We start from the raw sequence: 26,548 nt of genomic DNA on the forward strand, positions 1-26,548 counted from the left end.
TTGGGTTCCGACGATGGCAAGGAGTCAGGTATGACACCTAAGTTCGATTGTGTTAAATCTTTTATGGATACCGATGCTTTCCGTGGATTTAGCTCTAAGTATGGACTTGACTCTGAGATAGTAGCTACTTTCTGTGAATCTTTTGCTACTCACGTTGATCTCCCTAAAGAGAAGTGGTTTAAGTATAATCCTCCTATTGAAGTGAAAGTAGTTGCACCTATTACAGTCGAAGAAAAGACTATTACCTATAGTGATCCTATTGTTCCTACTGCTTATATGTTGAAAAACCTCCTTTTCCTGTCAGGATGAAGGATCATGCTAGAGCTTCGACCGTTGTTCATAAGAGTAATACTAGGACTTATACACCTCCTGAGCAAATTAATGTTGAACCTAGTATTGATATGGTTAAAGATCTCTTGGATGAGGATTTAGATGGGCATGTTATATCTTTCTTGGGTGAGACTGCTAATATTGCTAGACCTGATACTAAGACACGTAGACCTGTCGTAGGCATGCCTGTTATTTCGGTTAAAATAGGAGATCATTGTTATCATGGCTTATGTGATATGGGTGCTAGTGCTAGTGCAATACCTTATACTTTATATCAAGAAATTATGCAAGACATTGCACCCATTGAATTAGAAGACATTAATGTTACTATTAAGCTTGCTAATAGGGATACCATTAAACCTATTGGGATTGTTAGAGATGTTGAAGTTTTGTGTGGGAAGGTTAAATACCCTGCTGATTTTCTTGTTCTTGGTTCCCCACAAGATGATTTTTGTCCCGTTATTTTTGGTAGACCCTTCTTGAATACAGCTAGTGCTAAGATTAATTGTGAAAAGAATATTGTCACTGTTGGCATAGATGGTATGTCTCATGAGTTTAATTTCGCTAAGTTTAGTAGACAACCTCGTGAAAGGGAACCACCTAGTAAGGATGAGATTATTGGTCTTGCTTCCATTGTTGTTCCTCCAACTAATCTGTTAGAACAATATTTGCTAGACCATGAAAATGATATGTTTATGAAGGAAAGGGAGGAAATAGATGAAGTGTTCCTTAAACAGGAACCAATGCTGAAACATAACCTTCCCGTTGAAATTCTTGGGGATCCCCCTCCACCCAAGGGTAATCCCGTGTTTGAACTTAAACCCTTACCTGATAATCTTAAGTATGCTTATCTTGATGAAAAAGAAATATATCCTGTTATTATTAGTGCTAACCTTTCAGAGAAAGAAGAAGAAAGATTATTGAAAACTCTGAAGAAGCACCGAGCGGCTATTGGATATACTCCGGATGATCTTAAGGGCATTAGTCCCACATTATGCCAACACAAAATTTCAGTGGAGAAAGATGCCAAACCAGTTAGAGATCCTCAAAGATGATTAAATCCCAAGATGAAAGAAGTGGTAAGAAAGGAGATACTAAAGCTCCTTGAGGCAAGTATTATTTATCCCATTGCTGCTAGTGAATGGGTAAGCCCTATTCATTGTGTTCCTAAAAAGGGAGGTATTACCGTTGTTCCTAATGATAAAGATGAATTGATCCCGCAAAGAATTATTATAGTTTATAGGATAGTAATTGATTTCCGTAAGTTAAATAAAGCTACTAAGAAAGATCATTACCCTTTACCTTTTATTGATCAAATGCTAGAAATACTACCCAAACACACACATTTTTGCTTTCTAGATGGTTATTCTGGCTTCTCTCAAATACCTGTGTTAGCGAAGGATCAATCTAAAACTACTTTTACTTGCCCTTTTGGTACTTTTGCTTATAGACGTATGCCTTTTGGTTTATGTAATGCACCTGCTACCTTTCAAAGATGCATGATGGCTATATCCTCTGATTTTTGTGAAAAGATTTGTGAGGTGTTCATGGATGAATTTTCCGTTTATGGATCCTCCTTTGATGATTGTTTGAGCAACCTTGATCGAGTTTTGCAGAGATGCGAAGAAACTAGTCTCGTATTGAATTGGGAAAAGTGTCACTTTATGGTTAATGAAGACATTGTCTTGGGGCAAAAGATCTCCGAGAGAGGTATTGAAGTTGATAAAGCCAAAGTTGATGCTATTGAAAAGATGCCATGTCCCAAGGACATGAAAGGTATAAGAAGTTTCCTTGGTCACGCTGGTTTTTATAGGAGGTTCATTAAGGACTTCTCTAAAATCTCTAGGCCTCTGACTAACTTATTGCAAAAAGAAATTCCTTTTGTCTTTGATGATGATTGTGTAGAAGCATTTGAAACACTTAATAAAGCTTTGATCACTGCACCTATTGTTCAGCCACTTGATTGGAATTTACCTTTTGAAATTATGTGCGATGCTAGTGATTATGCTGTAGGTGCTGTTCTAGGGCAAAGAGTCGATAAGAAATTGAATCTTACCCAGTATGCTAGTAAGACTCTTGATACTGCCCAGAGAAATTATGCTACTACTGAAAAAGAGTTCTTAGCAGTTGTGTTTGCATGTGATAAGTTTAGACCTTACATTGTTGATTCCAAAGTTACTATTCACACTGATCATGCTGCTATTAAATATCTTATGGAAAAGAAAGATGCTAAGCCTAGGCTCATTAGATGGGTTCTCTTGCTCCAAGAATTTGACTTGCATATTATTGATAGAAAGGGAGCTGAGAACCCCGTTGCTGATAACTTGTCTTGGTTAGAGAATGTTCTTGATGACCCACTGCCTATTAATGATAGCTTTCTTGATGAACAATTAGCGGTCGTCAATGCTTCACGTACTGCTCCTTGGTATACTGATTATGCTAATTACATTGTTGCTAAATATATACCGCCTAGTTTCACATACCAGCAAAAGAAAAAGTTCTTTTATGATTTAGGACATTACTTTTGGGATGATCCACACCTTTATAAAGAAGGAGTAGATGGTGTTATTAGACGTTGTGTGCCTGAGCATGAACAGGAACAGATTCTACGTAAGTGTCACTCTGAATCTTATGGAGGACACCACGCTGGAGATAGAACTCCACACAAGGTACTATAGTCTGGTTTTTATTGGCCTACTCTCTTCAAAGATGCTCGTAAGTTTGTCTTATCTTGTGATGAATGTCAAAGAATAGGTAACATTAGTAGACGTCAAGAAATGCCTATGAATTATTCTCTTGTTATTGAACCGTTTGATGTTTGGGGCTTTTATTATATGGGACCTTTTCCTGCCTCTAATGGTTATACACATATTTTAGTTGCTGTTGATTACGTTACTAAGTGGGTAGAAGCTATTCCAACTAGTAGTGCTGATCATAACACTTCTATTAAAATGCTTAAAGAAGTTATTTTTCCGAGGTTTGGAGTCCCTAGATATCTTACGACTGATGGTGGTTCACATTTTATTCATGGTGCTTTCCATAAGATGCTTGCTAAGTATGATGTCAATCATAGAATCGCATCTCTTTATCATCCGCAGTCTAGTGTTCAAGTAGAGTTGAGCAATAGAGAGCTCAAATTAATTTTGGAAAAGACTGTGAATAGATCTAGAAAGAATTGGTCCAAAAAACTTGATGATGCATTATGGGCCTATAGAACTGCATACAAAAATCCTATGGGTATGTCTCCATATAAGATGGTTTATGGAAAGGCATGTCATTTACCTCTTGAACTTGAACATAAGGCATATTGGGCTATCAAAGAGCTCAATTATGACTTCAAACTTGCCGGTGAGAAGAGGTTGTTTGATATTAGCTCACTTGATGAATGGAAAACCCAAGCCTATGAGAATGCCAAGCTTTTCAAAGAAAAAGTCAAATGCTGGCATGATAAGAGGATACAAAAGCGTGAGTTTAACGTAGGAGATTATGTGTTATTATTCAGCTCTCCTTTAAGATTTTTTGCAGGAAAACTTCTCTCAAAATGGGAAGGTCCCTACGTTATCGAGGAGGTCTATCGTTCTGGTGCTATAAAAATCAACAACTTCAAAGGCACAAATCCAAGGCTGGTAAACGGTCAAGGAATTAAACATTATATTTCAGGTAATCCTATCAATGTTGAAACTAATATTATTGAAATCATAACCCCTGAGGAATACATAAGGGACACTTTCCAGAACGTTCCAGACTACGAAAAGGTATAGGTATGTGGTACAGTAACTAAACCGACTCCAAAACAACTCCAATGGCAATTTTTTATCAGTTTTGGATTATTTAAGAATTTTAGGAAGAAAGAAGTAGTCCGAAAGGGGCAAGAGGCCCCCACGAGAGTGGAGGGCGCCCCCACCCTGTAGGGCGTGCTCCCTATCTCGTGGGTACCTCGTGTGCCTCCTGGACTCTGTTTTCTTGCACATTACGTATTTTGGTCGGTAAAAATTCGTTATATATACTCCTGAAGGTTTTGACCACTGTATCACGCAAATATCCTCTGTTTTCGTTTCGAGCTGTTCTTGTTGCAGAAGAGAGCAAGATGTTGTCCCAAGATTCGGAGGGAGAGAGCTATATGGATGACTATATCACAAACCCGAAAGTATATGGGGATGTGGAATGTTATGGCTAGACCACAGAGGAAGAAGAAGATTATGATCCAAAGGGGAAGGAGGAGACAAGCTCCGATGAAGAGGACGATCCACTACCTCAACCTGGCGATATGCATGTGGAGTTCAAGAAGTCAAGCCTCCCTAAGGTTCAAGCTATCCCACCATGTTTTTTGCAGGACAGCAAGGCGGCATTATGCAAAAAGATAATGAAACTTGAGATCGAGAATGAGGATCTGAGAGAGGAAAATTTTAGCTTCAGACGCAAGCTAGAGAAGAAAAATGCAACAACTCCATCGTCATCATTACCACCTCCATCACCTCCGAGGACATAATCACATGGGTATGGGCACTCCCCTTGGCAACTGCCAAGCTTGGGGGAGGTGCCCCGGTATCGTATCACCATCACACTCCTATCTCTACCGCTTTATTTAGTTCGATCCTTTTAGTAGTATCTTGATCTAGTAGATTGAAGTTTTGATATCAATTAGTTTGAGTTTTGCTTTGTGATCTATTTTTGTAATCTAGTCCGTGAGATATCTATAATAAAGATTAGTGTTGAGTCAAGGGCTTTGCTATTTTGCTATGATCTTAAGAAAGTAGAAAGAATAAAAGAGTTCATATTGATCTTATGGATAGTGATAACTTCACACATAGAAAGTATGAGGCATAAAAATTGTTGAGAGTTGATGAACATAGCCTTGGTCATCGTTGCAATTAATAGGAAGTGATAAGCAAAGAGGGGTTCACATATAAATATATTATCTTGGACACCTTTTATAGTTGGGAGCACTCATTAAGTATGACATGCTAAAAGAGTTGACGTTGGACAAGGAAGACAACGTAATGGTTTATGTTTTCCGACATCTCAGTTAAAGTATATTGTCAATGACCTTCCAAACATGTTGAGCTTGCCTTTCCCCCTCATGCTAGCCAAATTCTTTGCACCAAGTAGAGATACTACTTGTGCTTCCAACCTTAAACCCAGTTTTGCCATGAGAGTCCACCATACCTACCTATGGATTGAGTAAGATCCTTCAAGTATGTTGTCATGTTGCAAGCAATAAAAATTGCTATCTAAATATGTATGACTTATTAGTGCAGAGAAAATAAGCTTTGTACGAACTTGTTGTGGAAGTAATAAAAGCGACGGACTGCATAATAAAGGTCCATGAGGGAGTCCTGGACTAGGGGGTGTCCGGATAGCCAGACTATCATCATCGGCTGGACTCCAAGACTATGAAGATACAAGATTGAAGACTTCGTCCCATGTCCGGATGGGACTTTCCTTGGCGTGGAAGGCAAGCTTGGCAATACAGATATGTAGATCTCCTACCATTGTAACCGACTCTGTGTAACCCTAGCCCTCTCCGGTGTCTATATAAACCGGAGGGTTTTAGTCCGTAGGACGAACAACCATTACAACAATCATACCATAGGCTAGCTTCTAGGGTTTAGCCTCCTTGATCTCGTGGTAGATCCACTCTTGTACTACCCATATCATCAATATCAATCAAGAAGGAGTAGGGTTTTACCTCCGTCGAGAGGGCCCGAACCTGGGTAAAAACATCATGTCCCTTGTCTCCTGTTACCATCCGCCTAGACGCACAGTTCGGGACCCCCTACCCGAGATCCGCCGGTTTTGACACCGACATTGGTGCTTTCATTGAGAGTTCCTCTGTGTCGTCACTGATAGGCTTGATGGATTCTTCAAACAACAACGCAGTCCAGGGTGAGACTTTTCTCCCCGGACAGATCTTCGTATTCGGCGGCTTCGCACTGCGGGCCAATTCACTTGGCCATCTGGAGCAGATCGAAAGCTACGCCCCTGGCCATCAGGTCAGATTCGGAAGCCTAAACTTCACGGCTGACATCCGCGGATACTTGACCTTCGATGGATTCGAGCCACAGCCAAGCGTGCCACACTGTCACGATGGGCATGATCTAACTCTACCGTCGGACAGTACCCTGGAGGCCGCACACAAATCCGCTCCGACCCATAGTCCGGAGCCGATCATGTAGATCGAGGACAGGTGGCTGGACACCGCCTCGGGAGCTGCAACTTCCACGACGATGGAGCCGAACACTAACCTTGTCCCTTATAAAGCTCGTGACTCCGAGGTGCTGGACTCCCTGCCGGACTCCGAGCCTCCTGCGCCCCTGCCAATCGAATCCGATTGGGTGCCGATCATGGAGTTCACTGCCGCGGACATCTTTCAGCACTCACCCTTTGGTGACATCCTAAATTCGCTAAAGCATCTCTCGCTATCAGGAGAGCCCTGGCCGGATTGCGGTCAGAACGGTTGGGATGCGGACGACGAAGAAATTCAAGGCCCACCCACCACCCACTTTGTAGCCACTGTCGACGATCTAACCGACATGCTAGACTACGACTCCGAAGACATCGACGGTATGGACGACGATGCCGGAGACGATCAAGAACCAGCACCTACAGGGCACTGGAAGACCACCTCGTCATACGACATATACATGGTGGACACCCCAAAGGATGGGGACGGCGGAGAAGCAGCAGAGGCAGATTCCTCTAAGAAACAGCCCAAGCGCCGACGTCAGCGGTGCCGCTCTAAATCCCGCCACAGCAAGAATGGAGATTCCGGCACAGGAGATAATAACACCCCAGAAAGTGCCGAAGACAACCCCCTCCAGCAAGATTCAGCGCAGGAGGATGCAGAAGCCAGCCCTCATGATAGAGCGGCAGACGAAGAGGTCGAGGATGACAATTACATACCTCCCTCCGGAGACGAGGCAAGCCTCGACGATGAAGAATTCGTCGTGCCTGAGGATCCCGTCAAACAAGAGCGTTTCAAATGCAGGCTAATGGCCACGGCAAATAGCCTAAAGAAAAAGCAGTAATAGCTTCAAGCTGATCAAGACCTGCTGGCCGACAGATGGACCGAGGTCCTCGCGGCCGAAGAGTATTAACTCAAACGCCCCTCCAAAAGCTACCCAAAACGCAAGTTGCTCCCCTGATTAGAGGAGGAGGCATATAAACCTTCATCACCAGCGCACAATACGGCAGACCAACCACCTCAGGGCCGCGACAGAGAGGCATCTAGGCCCTCCACCAGGACCATACCCCGGCACCGCTCGAAAAGTACGTAGCCACGAGGGAACGCGCCAGACTTGCGGGATATATTGGAGGACAAGGCAAGACAATCCAGATCTATCTATGGATCATGTGGGCGCCCCACGACCCACGACGAATACCTCGCGCCGGATACAGCAACTCCGGCCGGGCCAAACACAGCAGACAATGCTCTCTTGAGCTACGTCGTGATATTTCTCAATATAGAGGCGCCGCACACCCACTATGCTTCACAGACGAAGTAATGGATCATCAAATCCCTGAAGAGTTTAAACCCGTCAACATTGAATCCTACAATGGCACAACAGACCCCACGGTTTGGATCGAGGATTATCTCCTTCATATCCATATGGCCCGCGGCGACGATCTCCACGCCATCAAATATCTCCCACTCAAGCTTAAAGGACCAGCTCGGCATTGGCTTGCCCGCAGAATCAATTGGGTGTTGGGAGGACCTGGAAGCCGCATTCCTCGACAACTTCCAGGGCACATATGTGCCACCACCAGACGCCGATGACCTAAGCCACATAATTCAGCAGCCAGACGAATCGGCCAGACAGTTCTGGACACGGTTCTTAACAAAGAAAAATCAAATCGTCGACTGTCCGGATGCAGAGGCCCTTGCAGCCTTCAAACACAACATCCGCGACGAGTGGCTGGCCCGGCACCTAGGACAGGAAAAGCTGAAATCCATGGCAGCCCTCACATCACTAATGACCCGCTTCTATGCGGGAGAGGACAGCTGGCTAGCCCGCAGCAACAACCTTAGCAAAAATGCTGGCAGTCCGGATACTAAGGACCACAATGGTAGGTCGCGTCGGAACAAAAACAAACACCGCGTTAACGGTGATAACAATGAGGATACGGCAGTCAACGCCGGATTCAGAGGCTCTAAACCCGGTCAGCGGAAGAAGCCATTCAAAAGAACTACTCCGGATCCGTCCAATTTGGACCGAATACTCGACCGCTCTTGCCAGATACACGGCACCCCCGAAAAGCCAGCTAACCACACCAACAAAGATTGTTGGGTATTCAAGCAGGAAGGCAAGTTAATTGCCGAAAACAATGACAAGGGGCTGCACAGCGACGACGAGGAGGAGACTCGGCCGCCGAACAGTAGAGGACAGAAGGGTTTCCCCCCACAAGTGCGGACGGTAAACATGATATACGCAACCCATATACCCAAGAGGGAGCGGAAGCGTGCACTCAGGGACGTATATGCGATGGAGCCAGTCGCCCCGAAGTTCAACCCATGGTCCTCTTGCCCGATCACTTTCGATCGAAGAGACCACCCGACCAGTATCCACCATGGCGGATTTGCCGCATTGGTTTTAGACCCAATAGTCGATGGATTTCACCTCACTAGAGTCCTGATGGACGGCGGCAGCAGCCTGAACCTGCTTTATCAGGATACAGTGCGCAAGATGGGCATAGACCCCTCAAGGATTAATCCTACAAAGACGACCTTCAAAGGCGTCATACCAGGTGTTGAGGCCAACTGTACAGGCTCAGTCACACTGGAAGTGGTCTTCGGATCCCCGGATAATTTCCGAAGCGAGGAGTTAATCTTCGACATAGTCCCGTTCCGCATCGGCTATCACGCTCTGCTCGGACGAACCGCGTTTGCAAAGTTCAACGCGGTGCCGCATTATGCATACCTCAAGCTCAAGATGCCAGGCCCTCGTGGAGTCATCACGGTCAACGGAAATACGGAACGCTCCCCCCGAACGGAGGAACACACAGCGGCTCTCGCGGCAGAAGTACAGAGCAGCCTTTTAAGGCAATTTTCGAGTCCGACCGTTAAACGACCGGACATGGCCAAACGCGCCCGGAGTAACATCAACCAAGACCACCTGGCACGTTCTAAGCACGCGTAGTAATGCGGCCCCAACCCCAGCCCTTGCCTGATTGCAAGACCAGCTCTTCGCGTACATCACTACGCTCTGGAGATACCGTGGGCACAGGGGGAGGGGCACGACCACGACAGGCCCAGAGTGCGGCTTAACCACACCAGGGGCTCCCAAGTGTGTCACTCTTTTTTTTCTTTTTTAATTATTTCCACAGGACTCCGTTCACGAGAGGCCCTGCCCGGCAGTAGATCTGCCGAACTCACGATGCAACAGCCAGGGAGGGACAAAGGCTACGACGAACACTCAGGTGGTCTCCATTATGAGCATTAAATTTGTTAAATACACCATTCCGTAGCCTACCCCTGGAGGGAGACACTTCTAATAGTCCAAACCTTGCTTACCGCACTATTTGTATCGTTCTGCACTCATAGTAGAATTCCTTGAATAAACAATGCAGCACTTTTTGCCTATAATTGCATTACTTTTTTTACATATATGTTCATTAATGACATCTTGCACCCGTATATTTTGGTACGGCAGAATACACCAGGGGCTTGTGTTCCCCGCATTATGGTGTGACAAGTCCGAACACTTTCACAAGTGCGGCACCCCGAACTTATAGCATTATATGCATCGACTTCGAATCATGTCTTGGGTCAATAGTTGGGTTTGCCCGGCTCCCATGTTTTGGTACCTTACGTTCCGTTCCGTCGGCTAAGGTAGCACTGGGAGAACCACTGCGATTGCGCCCCGGTTGAGCTGGGCGAGCGCCTCAGTGGAGAAAGCTAAAACTGACTGTCATGATAAGGCGAGAGACTGGTCGTTGTTCGAGAGGTCCTTTCGAGTCCCTAAAGTCTTATGCCGCTTAGAGCGAGGAACCGGATAGTGTCCGGCCCAGGCGTGGATAGCGCCCCGAACTCGGTCTTCCGAATACTAGGGGCTTCGCCGAAATTTAAAATTATAGAATTCTATGGCTAAGTGAGAGTGTTCAAGCATTATAAGTCCGGTTGCCTTGTTCGTTATGTTGAGCGCCTCCCTAGATGGACCCAAAAATGGGAACAAGAGTGCTCAAGTTTATCCCGAACACCCCAGCACTAGTGGCATGGGGGCTGAAGCCGACGACTTGCCATCTCTCAGATTTAATAAACGGCCGCACAGAAGGTAATATTTTAAATCAATAAGTGTTGCTTATCGCATATGAACAAAGTTTTCAGCGCACAGGATAACACATTGTGAGTTTACTCAATAATTACATCTTTGGGGCACTCATCCGCAATCTTGCGGGCACCCTTCAGGACACTCTTATAGTACATTTCGGGCGTATGATACTCCTTGCCCGCCGGCGGCGCGTCCGTGATAAGCCTCTCAACATCCAGCCTGCCCCAATGCACCTTTGCGCGGGCAAGGGCCCGGCGGGCACCTTCAATGCAGGTGGAGCGCTTGATGACTTCCATCCAGGGGCACGCATCCACCAGCCGCCGCACGAGGCCGAAGTAGTTCCCAGGCATGGCCTCTCCAGGCCACAGCCGGACTATGAGGCCCTTCATGGCCTGCTCGGCTACCTTGTGGAGCTCGACCAGCTGCTTCAGTTGGTCGCTAGGGGGCACCGGATGTCCAGCCTCAGCATACTGAGACCAGAAGACCTTCTCTGTTGAGCTCCCCTCCTCGGCTCGGTAGAATGTGGCAGCATCAGACACGCTGTGAGGCAGATCTGCAAATGCCCCTGGAGAGCTCCGAATTCGGGTAAGTAACAGGTAATTTACATTCACATGCTTGCTTTGCATGAAAAATGCCTTACCCGCCGCTATTTTCTTCACTTCCTCAATCTCCTGGAGGGCCTTATGGGCCTCGGCCTTAGCGGCTTTGGCACTTTCAAGAGCCGAGGCAAGCTCGGACTCTCGAGTCTTCGAGTCGCGCTCCAAACTCTCATGCTTTTCCATGAGAGCCTGGAGCTCTTGCCGCACCTCCGCCACCCGCGCCTCCTGCTTCTCTCACTCCGCTCGTTCCGCGGCCGCATTGCGTTCGGCCGCGGACACGGCCTCCTTCAGGGTTGCCACCTTGTTTGCGGCCCCTGCAGTACCCACGTTATCCTTGTTATTTCCATTGCAACCAAAATCCTTTTCTGTAAGGTACAAATTTAAAAGTGGTGTTACTCACCTTCTTTGCCCTCGAGCTGCTTCTTGGCAAGGCCGAGCTCTTGCTCGGACCGCTCGAGGTCCTGCTTCAAAGCACCGACCTCCACAGTCAGTGCGACAGAGGTCAGCAGCGCAGCCTGCAAACCCATATTGATATAATTTTTAGCACTCCTGCGTATATCTTTTTTAAGATCCTCAATCCGGTTTTTCTTTCCGAACACCGAACCGAGCATCAGGGGCTACTGTCTATGCGGTATTACATTACATATTTTAAAAACTTCTTACCTCAAAGCCTGTTAGAAGGTTGTTGTAGGTTTCGGTCAGCCCGCTCTTGGCAAGCTGAACCTTCTGAATCACCGCACTCATGATAGTGCGGTGTTCTTCCTCGATGGAAGCGTCGTTGAGCGCTTCCAAGAAGTTGTCCGGCGCCTCCGGTTGGACGGGGGCCGCCGGCGTCACGGTCTTGCCCTTCTTACGAAGGGGCCGTCTGCCGGACTCTAGAACCACCGCGGGTTCCGGCACGGAGTCTAGCGCAAAGTCCGGGAGGCTGCCTTGCGGCACCTCCGGAGCCTCCCCCTCCTGGCGGGTCTCCTCCTGGATCCCACCTTGGCGTCTTCAGCATCACGAGGGGTGAAGGCGGTCGGAATGGAATCTACATCCGAAGGAGCCAATGACCCTCTTGATGAAGCGGGAAGATCATCATCGGCCGGACTACAGGTAGTGTGCGGCATTAGAAGGACACTATGTGACACAAAAGGGAAATTATAAATCGCTCAGGAATCCGGATACTTACGATCTCGCCAGGGGCTTGACCCTTGAGGGCCACTCCTCATCGCTGCCATCGGTGTTGGCAGAGCCATCCGGAGGAAGGGTCCTCCCCTTCTTGGACCCTTCGGCCTCCCCCGTTGGGGAAGCCTTCCTCTTCCTCTCTCCCCCCTCCTGGCGAGAGTCTTCTTTCTCCTCCTCGTCTTCGGGGGAGGAGTCCGCCTCGGAGCCATCGGACGATGAGTATGATATCACCTGGCATCGAGAACTCCTTCGAGTTCCCGTGGCCTTCTTCTTGGCCTTCTTCTCCGGCACCACATAAAGGGCCGGAACCAGCAGCCCCGTTAAACGGGCATCCGCTGGGTCTTCGGGAAGGGGAGACGAACAGTCTACCTGTCCGGACGTCCTCTGCCAGGCCTGTTAAAGGTATTGGGAGTTTTAGATCCCACATAGAGTCAAACTATGAAAGAAAATAAGTGTCCCATAGAGGATAACAAAGCCTACCTCACCGGCCGGGCGCTTGGTGCTGAATCCGCGATCTTCAGTCGCGGACGCGGGGGCTTCTCCGCCCTTGAATAGAACCCTCCAGACGGCTTCGTACGTCGTGTCGAAGAGCCCGCTCAGAGTCCGGTGCTGAGCCGGATCGAACTCCCACAAATTGAAGGCCCGCTCTTGGCAGGGGAGAATCCGGCGGACGAGCATGACCTGGATCACATTGACAAGCCTAAGCTTCTTGTTCACCAAGGTCTGGAGACAGGACTGGAGTCCTGCCAGCTCCTCCGAACTGCCCCATAAGCCCTTCTCTTTCCAGGAGGTGAGCTGGATGGGGATACCAGATCTGAATTCGGGAGCTGCTGCCCATTTAGGGTCACGTGGCTCGGTGATGTAGAACCACCCCGACTGCCATCCCTTGACGGACTCCACAAAGGCCCCCTCGAGCTTGGTGACATTGGGCATTTTGCCCACCATGGCGCCTCCGCACTCCGCTTGGACGCCCTTCACTACCTTCGGCTTGACATTGAAGGTCTTGAGCCACAAGCCGAAGTGGGGCTGGATGCAGAGGAAGGCCTCGCACACGACGATAAATGCCGAGATGTTGAGGATGAAGTTTGGCGCCAGATCGTGGAAGTCCAGGCCGTAATAGAACATGATCCCCCGGAAGAAGGGATGAAGTGGGAAGCCCAGTCCGCGGAGGAAGTGGGGAAGGAACATGACCCTCTCATGGGGCCTGGGGGTGGGCATGAGCTGCCCCTTGTCGGGCAGCCGGTGCGCGATGTCGCTAGAAAGGTATCCGGCGCCGTGCAGTTTTTAATGTGCCCCTCCGTGACGGAGGAGGCCAACCACTTGCCTCCCGCTCCGGACATGGCTGGAGAAGGTTGAGGCGAGATGTGCGAACTTGGGCGCTGGAGCTCGAGTGCGCGGAGATGGATAAGCAAAGGAGGAAGAAGGCGTAGGTAAAAAAGGTGGATCCTTATCCCCTTATATATGGGCAGACGAAGACTATGCGTCCTCACCGGCCTGGTAAAACTTGCTTATCTCCGAAGCGCCACCATCAATGGCGCGGTTGGGTTAACCACGTCTGTATTGATGGGAATCCCGGAATAAGGAGAACACGATCTCTGCTTCGACAAGACGTGCCAAGGAAACCGCTTCGCTAAACGCGCTGAGGTGGTATAATAAAAAACAATTCCAGTAAAAGCTTGGTAGTGGCTTGACGTCATGCCACAAAATACGTCAGCAGATTGAACTTGTATACATATTATTCTCTCTACGATGGAATGTGGAATTTATTTTGCAGAGCCGGACACTATCCTGGTGTTCACAATCTTCTATGAGTTATTCGGAGGAGGAACCCGCCTTGCAATGCCGAACAATATGCGCGCCGGACTCATCGTCATTGAAGCCTGGTTCAGGGGCTACTGAGGGAGTCCTGGACTAGGGGGTGTCCGTATAGCCGGACTATCATCATCGGCCGGACTCCAAGACTATGAAGATACAAGATTGAAGACTTCGTCCCGTGTCCGGATGGGACTTTCCTTGGCGTGGAAGGCAAGCTTGGCAATACGGATATGTAGATCTCCTACCATTGTAACCGACTCTGTGTAACCCTAGCCCTCTCCGGTGTCTATATAAACCGGAGGGTTTTAGTCCATAGGACGAACAACCATTACAACAATCATACCATAGGCTAGCTTCTAGGGTTTAGCCTCCTTGATCTCGTGGTAGATCCACTCTTGTACTACCCATATCATCAATATCAATCAAGCAGGAGTAGGGTTTTACCTCCATCGAGAGGGCCCGAACCTGGGTAAAAACATCGTGTCCCTTGTCTCATGTTACCATCCGCCTAGACGCACAGTTTGGGACCCCCTACCCGAGATCCGCCGGTTTTGACACCGACAGTCCACATACAAGGGGCAATATAAAGTGATGTTCTTTTGCATTAAGATTTTGTGCATCAACCCTAAACGCACATGACAACCTCTGCTTCCCTCTGTGAAGGTCCTATCGTTTACTTTATGTTTTTTACTTTATGCTTGAGTCAATGTGATCCTCACCTTTCCCTTTTTCATTTTATCCTTTGGCAAGCTCCTCGTGTTTGAAAGATCATGATATATATATATCCAAGTGGATGTAAGTTAGCATGGGCTATTATTGTTGACATCACCTAATGGTGAATACGTTGGGAGGCAACACAATAAGCCCCTATCTTTCTCACTGTCCGGCTGAAACTCCATAACCACAAGTACCGCGTGAGTGTTAGCAATTGTAGAGGGCTACAAGATAGTTGAGTATGTGAGATTGTTGAAAAGCTCTATTGTTGACTCTTTCTGATGTTACGATAAATTGCAATTGCTTCAATGACTGAGATTATAGTTTGTTAGTTACCAATGAAGTTTTTGAACCATAGTTGACATTGTGAATTGATTGTCACTTGCGCATAGGAAATCATATGACAAAATCTATATATGTTGCTGTTATTAGAATGATCATGATGCCCTCATGTCCATATTTTTATTTTTATCGACACCTCTATCTCTAAACATGTGGACATATTTTTCGATTTCGGCTTCCGCTTGAGGACAAGCGAGGTCTAAGCTTGGGGGAGTTGATACGTCCATTTTGCATCATGCTTTTATATCAATATTTATAGCATTATGGGCTGTTATTACACATTATATCTCAATACTTATGGCTATTCTCTCTTATATTACAAGGTTTACCATGAAGAGGGGGAATGCCGACAGCTGGAATTCTGGCTGGAAAAGGAGCAAACATTGTAAACCTATTCTGCACAGCTCCAAAAGTCCTGAAACTCCACGAAACAACTTTTTGGAATTAATAAGAATTTTTGAGTGAAAGAAATATGCGAGGGGGCCCACACCCTGTCCAGGAGACAGGGCCCCCCTATAGGGCGCGCCCCCTATCTCCTAGGCCCCCTGGTGGGCCTCCGGCGTCCATCGTCTGCTATATCATCACTTTTACCCTGGAAAAAATCGTGGGCAAGCTTACGGGACGAAACTCCGCCGCCATGAGGTGGAACCTTGGTAGAATCAATCTAGGGCTTTGGCGGAGCTGTTCTGCCGGGGACACTTCCCTCCGGGAGGGGGCAATCATCACCAACGTCATCACTAACGATCCTCTCATCGGGAGGGGGTCAATCTCCATTAACATCTTCACCAACACCATCTCCTCTCAAAACCGTAGTTCATCTCTTGTATCCAATCTTGTATCAAAACCACAAATTGGTACCCGTGGGTTGCTAGTAGTGTTGATTACTCCTTGTAGTTGATGCTAATTGGTTTACTTGGTGGAAGATCATATGTTCAGATCCTTTATGCATATTATTACTCCTCTAATTATGAACATGAATATGCTTTGTGAGTAGTTACGTTTGTTCCTGAAGGCATGGGGAAGTAATAAGTAGATGATGGGTTGCTAGAGTAACAGAAGCTTAAACCCTAGTTTATGCGTTGCTTCATTAGGGGCTGATATGGATCCATATGTTTAATGATGTGGTTAGGTTTACCTTAATACTTCTTTTGTAGTTGCGGATGCTTGCACATAGGGGTTAATCATAAGTGGGATGCTTGTCCAAGTTAGGGCAGTACCCAAGTACCGGTCCACCCACATATCAAATTATCAAAGTACCGAACGTGAATCATATGAACGTGATGAAAACTAGCTTGACGATAATTCCCATGTGTCCTCGGGAGCTCCTTTATCATTATTAGAGATTGTCCAGGCTTATCCTTTGCTACATAAAGGATTGGGCCACCTTGCTGCACTTTATTTACTTTATTTACTTGTTACTCGTTACCATTTATCTTATCACAAAACTATCTATCACCTACAATTTCAGTGCTTGCAGAGAAAACCTTACTGAAAACCGCTTATCATTTCCTTCTGCTCCTCGTTGGGTTCGACACTCTTACTTATTGAAAGAACTATGATTGATCCCCTATACTTGTGGGTCATCACCTACCAGCGCATAATGCGGCCGACCAACCACCACAAGGCTGGGACAAAGCGGCAGCTCGAGCCGAACACCAGCCAGCACTACCTCGCCGTAAAAATAGAAATACAACAGCTCGGGGATACACACACGACCTGCGGCATGACCTGGAAAATAGAGCAGGCCAGACCAGATCGATCTATGGATCACGGGGGTGTGCCCGGATCCACGATGATGGCCATCCGCCTGGGCGTGACAAACATAACCATGCCCGGACCAAAGACCGTAGACGAAGTCCATCAGAGCTATGTCATGACTTGGCCCGGAATAGAGGCACCGCACACCCCTTTCCTTCATGGATGAAGTAATGGAACATGAATTCCTGGAAGGGTTTAAACCCGTGAACATCGAATCATATGATAGGACAACAGACCCCGCAGTGTGGATTGAGGATTTCCTTCTGCATATTCATATGGCCCGCGGTGATGATCTTCATGCCATCAAATACATCCCGCTAAAACTCAAGGGACTAGCTCGGCACTGGTTGAACAGTTTGCCCGAAAAATCCATTGGCAACTGGGAATACTTGGAAGATGCCTTCCTCGACAACTTCCAAGGTACATATGTCCGACCTCCGGATGCCGATCATGGACTGTCCGGATGCCGACAACTTAAGTCACATAGTTCAATAGCTCGGGGAGTCAGCCAGGAAATTCTGGACTAGGTTCTTAACTAAAAAGAACCAGATCATGGACTGTCCGGGCGCCGAAGCCCTAGCAGCTTTTAAGCATAGCATCCGTGATGAGTGGCTCACCTGACACCTCGGCCAAGAAAAACCAAAGTCGATGGCAGCTGTCGGTGTCAAAATCGGCGGATCTCGGGTAGGGGGTCCCGAACTGTGCGTCTAGGCGGATGGTAACAGGAGACAAGGGACACGATGTTTTTACCCAGGTTCGGGCCCTCTCGATGGAGGTAAAACCCTACTCCTGCTTGATTGATATTGATGATATGGGTAGTACAAGAGTGGATCTACCACGAGATCAAGGAGGCTAAACCCTAGAAGCTAGCCTATGGTATGATTGTTGTAATGGCTGTCTGTCCTATGGACTAAAACCCTCCGGTTTATATAGACATCGGGGAGGGCTAGGGTTACACAGAGTCGGTTACAATGGTAGGAGATCTACATATCCGTATTGCCAAGCTTGCCTTCCATGCCAAGGAAAGTCCCATCCGGACACGGGACGAAGTCTTCAATCTTGTATCTTCATAATCTTGGAGTCCGGCCGATGATGTTAGTCCGGCTATCCGGACACCCCCTAGTCCAGGACTCTCCCAGTAGCCCCTGAACCAGGCTTTAATGACGATGAGTCTGGCGCGCATATTGTTCGGCATTGCAAGGCGGGTTCCTCCTCCGAATAACACATAGAAGATTGTGAACACTAGGACAGTGTCCGGCTCTGCAAAATAAATTCCACATTCCATCGTAGAGAGAATAATATGTACACAAGTTCAATCTGCTGACGTATTTTGTGGCATGACGTCACGCCACTACCAAGCCTTCACTGGAATCGTTTTTTATTATACCACCTCAGCGCGTTTAGCGAAGCGGTTTCCTTGGCACGTCTTGTCGAAGCAGAGATCGTGTTCCCTTATTCCAGGATTCCCATCAATACGGACGTGGGTAACCCAACCGTGCCCGTTGCCACACCCCCTCCATCGGAGGAGAGTCCCGAACGCTCACGGGGACGGCTCTTGGTATTCTCCTTCTTTATAATGGGACCAAGGCCCGTTTCTTTTCTTCAACCCTCAATCGAATCTACTCCTTGCCCCGAGTTCCAACACCCAGAGCCCCAGATTCGAGCGCTTCGGACCTTCAACAATGTCTGGCTCTGACCTACAGGGCCGGTGGATGCCTTCCTCCGTCACGGAAGAGGACGTGCTAAAGCTGCGAGAGGCCAAGTACCTGACTTACGAGATTTCGCATAGGTTGCCCGCCAAAGGGCAAGTCATTCCCACCCCCGAGCCCGGCGAGTATGTTGTGTTTGTATCCCACCTCCGTCGAGGTTTAGGCTTCCCGATGGATCCTTTTGTGAGAGGGCTCATGTTTTACTATGGGTTGGAATTCCATGACTTGGCTCCGGAGTCCATCCTCCATATTTCTTCATTCATCGTCGTCTGCGAAGCCTTCCTCCGCATTACCCCCCACTTCGGCTTGTGGTTGAAGACCTTCGATATGGAGCCAAAGATGATCGAGGGGCGTCAAGCAGAGTGCGGTGGGGAGGCCGTAAGCAAGAGGGCCGATGCCCCGTGGCCCAAGGGCTCCTTCCAAGAGGAGCTCGGCTTGTGGCAACAGGAGTGGTTTTATATTACCGCTCCCAGGGGCAGCAGGCAGAAGCCACCGCCCATCTTCCGCTCAGGACCTCCATGACAACTAATGTCATGGGTCAACCAAGGGCTCAACTGGGGGCCGTCAAAGGACGTGCCCCTATTGCAGGGCCGGATTCGAGACCTCCAAGCGAGGGAGATCGATCTGGTCGTGGTGATGCAGGTTATGCTGATTAGGCGTCTCCTGCCCTGCAAACGCCGTCCTCTCCGGATGTGGGAATTTAATCCGGAGGGACCACGGAATCTCCAACACTTCATGGGTACGACACCCGTGGAGATGTACAAATTGTTCTTCGGATCACGGGAGGTGTGTCCGAAATTGACCGAGGACGCCGACCTAAGCTGCAATTGCCCGGATACACAAGTAAGTAGCTTTGTGTTCGGACATACCATTTGTTTGCCTTTCTACAATTCGCCTTTTAACCCGTTGTCCTTTAACAGGAGTGGATAGCGCAAGCAAAGTTGATACGGTGTCCATCCCCCCTCCCAGAGACCGCACCAGATCCCGTGCTAGTCAGGATGCTGGAAGTTGCGCCTTTAGAGGAAGGCGAGGGGAAAACCAAGGAGCTACCGCCTCGCCCAAGGAGGCTTTTGAGAAAGGAGGGATCGAGAATCCCTCCCTCCAAGGGGAGAAGAGGACCGCCTTTGAAAACCCGGAGGCCAAAGCCCCTAAGCGGGGGAAGAAATCTTCACTAGAGGGTCCTGCGTCCGGGGAGGCCCCGGCCGCACAGTCTCCCCTAAAGAATCAGCCCTCCAGCGAGCCATAAGTAGAAAAAAGGGAGTTTTGTAATAAGGGACATCCCTATTTGTGCTTCTGAGGATAACTTAAGTTTTTACCTTGTAGTTCGGATATCCGTCCTTCGCAGATGAGCTCGTCTTCGGGGGACCTTCGTCCGGAGATGGTGGAGAGCGAGACGCCTCCGTCCGCTGCGCCGTCGGATAGGGCGGATGAGCCTGAAGTGTCATCACGGAGGGTATCCCCGAGTCCGGCAGGGCCGAATAGTCCGGCACCAACTGGTGTTCGGCCGGGGGAGCTAAAGGATCTACTTGAGAGGGCGTCTATCTCAGAAGATCACCATGCATTGATGAGTATGGTGATTGGAAGGATTTCGTCCGCCGAAGGCGGGTTGCGTAATGCCGTCAGGAGTTTGCTGGCGGGGTTTGAGGTACGCAAAAATGACACACCTTTTGACAGTTTTACACATAAAGTGCGCCCTGTATAGATAGTAGCCCCTGAGACTCGGTAGGTTGTCGATAGCGACAACGTGCCGAGGATCAAAATCGCAGGTTTTAATTTTCGCCTTTCCTATGCAGGTGGCGGATAGTCCGGGGGCCAGCTGGACTGATGGAGTTGCTGAACTAAAGCTACAACTCGACGTTGCGGATGCGGACATCGCGCTAGTCAACAGGTGACTTGACGAGTCGCAAGGTAAGTTTTTATTTGTGGTCACCTAGTAAGGGAGCCGAAGCCCACTCCTTACAGCATGTGTGCGAAATGCAGATGGTGCCGCTGCTATGGAGAGCCTTCGGGCAGAACTTGCTCAAGCCAAGGAGCAAGCCAGAAGGGTGATGCGGCTGCCTCGAGGGCGGCCGAGGAGTTAGAAGCCGAAAGGGCTGCACACTGCCGAAGCAGGGAGGAGATGGCCGAAATGGCCGTGAAGTTAAAAGATGCTACCGACCGTAATGAGGTTCTTGAAAAGGAGCGCCTAGCGGAGCGAGAAGACCTGGGGAAGGCCACCGCCGAAGCCAAGGATGCCCGTTCTGCAATGCGGGCTATAAAGGAGGAGCTGCGCCAGGCCGGAGACATTGTGGCTGGCAAGCCCTTTCTGCTGCGCCGAAGGTTTACGGATCCAAAGTATGCTTAGCTTGGCTAGCTGTGGGGTCCGGAGGATCCTTATATGGACTTAGCGGCGAGTGCGGCGGATGCCGTTGTGCACTTCCGAAGTCAGAAGGATCACAAGACGGAAGAGCTGTTTTGGTCTCAATTCCATAGTCCGGAGCGTTCACTTCCGCTGACCGATCGGTTGGCCGAGTGGGCTGAGCTGAATAGGTTGTCCGGACTTGCCATGACGGATATTGTGACTCATGTCTAGCCGGATAGGCCTAAGCCGAAGAGTTATTTTGGCTTATTGTAGCAATTTCTTGGAGCGGTGCCGCATATCAAGGCGATGAAGCGGTCGGCCTGCATAGAGGGTGCACGGGTGGCCCTTGCCCATGTGAAGACACATTGGATAGAGATGGATGCCACTGCTGTTGCGACCCAGGGTTTGGACGAGAGCCGGTTACCCACCGAGCACTATTTTGGGGAAGTTCTGCGTGGTGCTCGTGTAATAGAGTCGTAGTGCTCGAAAAATGTCACATTCAAATGAACGTTTTGGTTTGTAAAATGATGTTTATAATGTAAGCGCTTTTTGTACTTGTGCGTTCAAGTATTGAAATATCTCCTGTGCGGCCGTTTATGTATACGTGTGTATAACCTGAAAGATGGCAGTCGTTGGCTTCAGCCCCCACGCACAAGGTGCGGGGGTGTTCGCAAAAATAGCGCATTTTCACACTTAATCCAACGTCTCGGTCCTGTGAAGGAGGTGGTAGCGTAGCAAACGAGGCAACCGGACTATAATGCTTTATCACTTTCACTTAGCCATAGGAGTTCGAGGGTGGGGCTACGATATAGCCCCTAGTGGCACCGCGCTTTCCGAATTTGGGGCGCGTATGTGCCTGACCGGGAAACGGCCCTTCGTCAAAGCGGAGGAATTCTAAACATTCCGGTAGTCGATCGAGTGGTTGACCAGTCTCTCGCTGTATCATGATAGTCAGTTTTTGGCTTTCTCTACTAAGGTGCTCGCTCGGCCGAACCGGGGCACAATCGCAGTAGTTCTCCTGGTGCCGCGTTAGCCGATGATACAGAACGTAAGGCAGCAAAACACAGGAGCCGGGCAAACCCAACATTTGACCAAAGACATGATTTGGAGCTGATGCATATAAGGCCTAACTCGAGATGCCGAACACTCCCTAAGGTATTCGGTCTTTATGATAGCGGGCAGAACAATGCCCTAAGCCCCTAGTGTCCAGGTACACGCAAGGTCCTCTGACGCGGCCGATGACAAAACGTCAGTCTCCTCTCTGGTTATAATAAGAAACCAGGGGATTATAGCAACAAGAGACAGTAAAAAAGGTTTACGCAGGGTCTTAATCTGAAAAGAATCCTTGCAACGGGTCCGTACTGCACGTCTGCGCCTGTGTCTCCGTTGTGCCGTATCCTGGACGGGTGTGCATGTTGTTCATCTGTAAAAAGAGAGGAACTTAGTTTGAAAGAAAATCATGCGAAAAGTGCATTAAAAATTGAAATATGAATGAATGAATAAAGCTGAGCCTATATTAGCTCATTATTGCTTATACGCACAACCCCTTGTGAAGTGGTGTGCGGCTAGGGAGCCCCTAGCTTATTTATGCCGGACTCGTCTAGCCGTGTCCGGGGTCTTGAACGACCTTTTAATGAAATGATGCCGCGTGGACCGGGCATTTTAAGTGTAAGAGACGCGTAATGTGGTATTGCGTTAAAGCGGACAAAAGCTTCATGTCCCAATAGTGCTTGATAGCTGCTTTTGAATGGGGCGACATGAAAGATTAGCTTTTCGCGTCAGAAGTTGTCGGGTGACCCGAACACAACTTCTAGCAGTAAGGAGCCCGTGCACTTGGCATAAGGGCCTGGCGTCACTCCTTTGAAGGAAGTTCGGCTATATCGAATTTTAGTAAGGTCTATCCCCAACTTGCGGATTGTGTCCGGATATAGCAGGTTTAAATCGCTGCCGCCGTCCATCAGGACTTGTGTAAATTGTAGTCCGTCGACTATAGGATCCAATATCAGAGCAGTCCATCCTGCGTTTGGAATACTTCTGGAATAATCCAGGTGGTCGAAAGTGATTGGTTTTGACATCCAATCTCGAGGTTCCACTGGGGTGAACCGTGCGACACCTACTTGAGCGGGTGCCGCATTGTTTTTCCGTACTATCACATGAAGTGAGTTTACTATTTTGACTTCTTGTGGGAAAGTCTTTTGTTTTCCGGCGCTCTACTGGTGGGGTTCATCATCATCCTCGCTTGGCGTGTTGAGCCCCTTGTGTTCGGCGTTGAGTCGGCCGGACTGTTTGAAAACCCAACAATCTCGGTGGGTGTGGTTTGCAGGCCTTCCGAAGGTACTGTGGATTTGACATATCCGATCCAAAATATTGTTTAAGTTGGATAGCTCGTCACTGTTGTCCTTAAGAGGCAGTGTTTTGTTGTTCGGCCGCAAGCTTTTGAATCCGGCGTTGACCGCTGTGTTCTTCGGCTTTTTTCTTTATTTCGGCGTTGATCCTTTCTGCGCTGTGATTTTCCGTTTCCATCTCTGATCTCGGATGTACTCGGGTCGCTGGTGCTGCATCTTGCTAGCCAGCTGTCTTCCCCCGCGCAAAAGCGGGTCATGAGGCTTGTTAGCGCGGCCATTTTTCTCGGCTTCTCTTTGCCGAGGTGTCTGGCGAGCCATTCGTCTCGGACATTATGTTTAAAAGCTGAAAGGCTTCGGCGTCCGGACAGTCGACTATTTGGTTCTTTTTTGTAAGGAACCTGTTCCAGAATTTGCACGCTGACTCTCTGGGCTGTTGAGTTATGTTACTTAAATCGTCTGCATCCGGAGGGCAGACATAAGTCCCTTGAAAATTTGCTCTAAACGCGTCCTCGAGCTCTTCCCAACTTCCAATAGTATTTTCTGGGAGGCTTTTGAGCCAATGCCGAGCTGGCCCTTTGAGCTTGAGGGGTAGATATTTTATGGCGTGGAGATCATCTCCTCTAGCCATGTGTATGTGGAGGATGTAATCCTGAATCCAGACTCCAGGGTCTATTGTTCCGTCGTATGCCTCTATGTTTACGGGTTTGAACCCCGCTGGAAATTCTTGATCCAGCACCTCGTCGGTGAAACATAGTGGGTGTGCGGCGCCCCTATATTTGGGTGTGCCGCTGTCTTCGAACACTTGGCGTGTTGTGTTGCTTCCTGAGGCCCTCTTTTTTGGCCCGTAAATGGACCTGACCGGGCCATCTGTTTTCCAAGGATCATGAGTCGGCTTGTGTGCGGTGCCGCTTGTCGCTTTTGGCCTATCATCTGGTCGTCTATCCGGCCAGGCGGCCTCTTTGCTTTTTGACTGTGGGGGCTCTATGGCCTCCTCGTCGAATTCTGGCAGCAGCTTGCGCTTCGGGTAGCTCTTTGTTTGGTGGCCATTGCCATATTTGTCCGCGTTCTTGAGTGCTTTGCTCCACCTCATTCTGAGTGTATCTTCCACTGTTTTGAGCTTCCATTTTTCCTTCTTCAGACTTCTTGCAGTGGCGAGAAGTCTTTTGTGAAGGTTCTTATGCTCCGGTGGTGTGTCCGGCGTGAGATCGTCTGGACTGTTGTTTTCGCCAGCATAGATTGATTATCTGATTCATCCTGTTCGGATGGTTGCTTGGTTGCGTGCTCGACGCCCACTGGTTTCCCCTGCTCTGTTGCTGGGTCCTTAGGAGTGTTGTTGTTGTCGAGGCGGGACTTAGGGCAGCGCCTACGTCGCCGTTTTGGCTGTTTTTCGGCGGAATTATCCTTTGCCGCTTCCCGTTGTTCCTCGTTATCGCTTCCTTTTGGGGTGTCCACCATATATACATCATGAGTTGAAGTTTCCTTCCGGTGCCTCGTGAGCGCTGGTTCTTGGTCGTCTCCGGCATCATCGTCCATACCGTCGATGTCTTCGGAGTCGTAGTCTAGCATGTCGGTTAAATCGTCGACAGTGGCTATAAAGTGGGTGGTGGGTGGGCTTTGAATTTCTTCATCGTCCGCATCCCAACCGTCCCGACTGTAGTCCGGCCGGGGCTCTCCTGATAATGAGAGATGCTTTAGCGAATTTAGGATGTCGCCAAAGGGTGAGTGCTGAAAGATGTCCACGGCGGTGAACTCCATGATCGGCGCCCAATCAGATTCGATTGGCAGGGGCGCAGGAGGTTCGGAGTCCGGCAGGGAGTCCGGCGCCTTGGAGTCACGAGCTTCACAAGGGACAAGGTCAGTATTCGGCTCCATCGCCGTAGCAGTTGCAGCTCCCGAGGCGGTGTCCAGCCACCCGTCCTCGATCTGCGTGATCGACTCCGAACTAGGGGTCGGAGCGGATTCGTGTGCGGCCTCCAAGGTACTGTCCGGCGGCAGAGTTAGATCATGCCCATCGTGACAGTGCGGCACGCTCGGCTATGGCTCGAATCCATCGAAGATCAAGTCTCCATGGATGTCAGCCGTGAAGTTTAGGCTTCCAAATCTGACCTGACGGCCAGGGGCGTAGCTTTCGATCTGCTCCAGATGGCCAAGTGAATTGGCCCGCAGTGCGAAGCCGCCGGATACGAAGATCTGCCCGGGGAGAAAAGTCTCACCCTGGACTGCGTTGTTGTTTGAAGAATCCATCAAGCCTATCGGTGATGACACAGAGGAACTCTCAATGAAAGCACCAATGTCGGTGTCAAAACCGGCGGATCTCGGGTAGGGGGTCCCGAACTGTGCATCTAGGCGGATGGTAACAGGAGACAAGGGACACGATGTTTTTACCCAGGTTCGGGCCCTCTCGTTGGAGGTAAAACCCTACTCCTGCTTGATTGATATTGATGATATGGGTAGTACAAGAGTGGATCTACCACGAGATCAAGGAGGCTAAACCCTAGAAGCTAGCCTATGGTATGATTGTTGTAATGGTTGTCTGTCCTACGGACTAAAACCCTCCGGTTTATATAGACACCAGGGAGGGCTAGGGTTACACAGAGTCGGTTACAATGGTAGGAGATCTACACATCCGAATTGCCAAGCTTGCCTTCCACGCCAAGGAAAGTCCCGTCTGGACACAGGACGAAGTCTTCAATCTTGTATCTTCATAATCTTGGAGTCCGGCCGATGATGTTAGTCCGGCTATCCGGACACCCCCTAGTCCAGGACTCCCTCAGCAGCCCTCACGACGCTTATGACCCGCTTCTGCACGGCGAGGATAGCTGGCTAGCGTGTAGCAATAACAATGCAAGCGAACCTGGCACTTCTGAAGCCAGAAACAGCAACGGCAAGCCCCGACGCAACAGACGCAAGCGTCGAAGCAATGGTGATAACACTGAAGACACGGCGGTCAAAGCCAGATTCAGTGGCTCAAAGTCCGGTCAGCGGAAGAAGCCATATAAAAGATACCATCCGGGCCCATAGAGTTTGGACCGCATACTCGATCGTCCATGTCAAATTCACGTCACTCCTGATAAACCAGCCAATCATACCAACAGAGAGTGTTGGGTTTTTAAACAAGCCAGCAAGTTAAATGCCAAGAACAAGGAGAAGGGGTCGCAAA

The sequence above is a fragment of the Triticum dicoccoides genome, chromosome 7B, assembly GCF_002162155.2.
Source record: "Triticum dicoccoides isolate Atlit2015 ecotype Zavitan chromosome 7B, WEW_v2.0, whole genome shotgun sequence".
NCBI lineage: Eukaryota > Viridiplantae > Streptophyta > Magnoliopsida > Poales > Poaceae > Triticum > Triticum dicoccoides.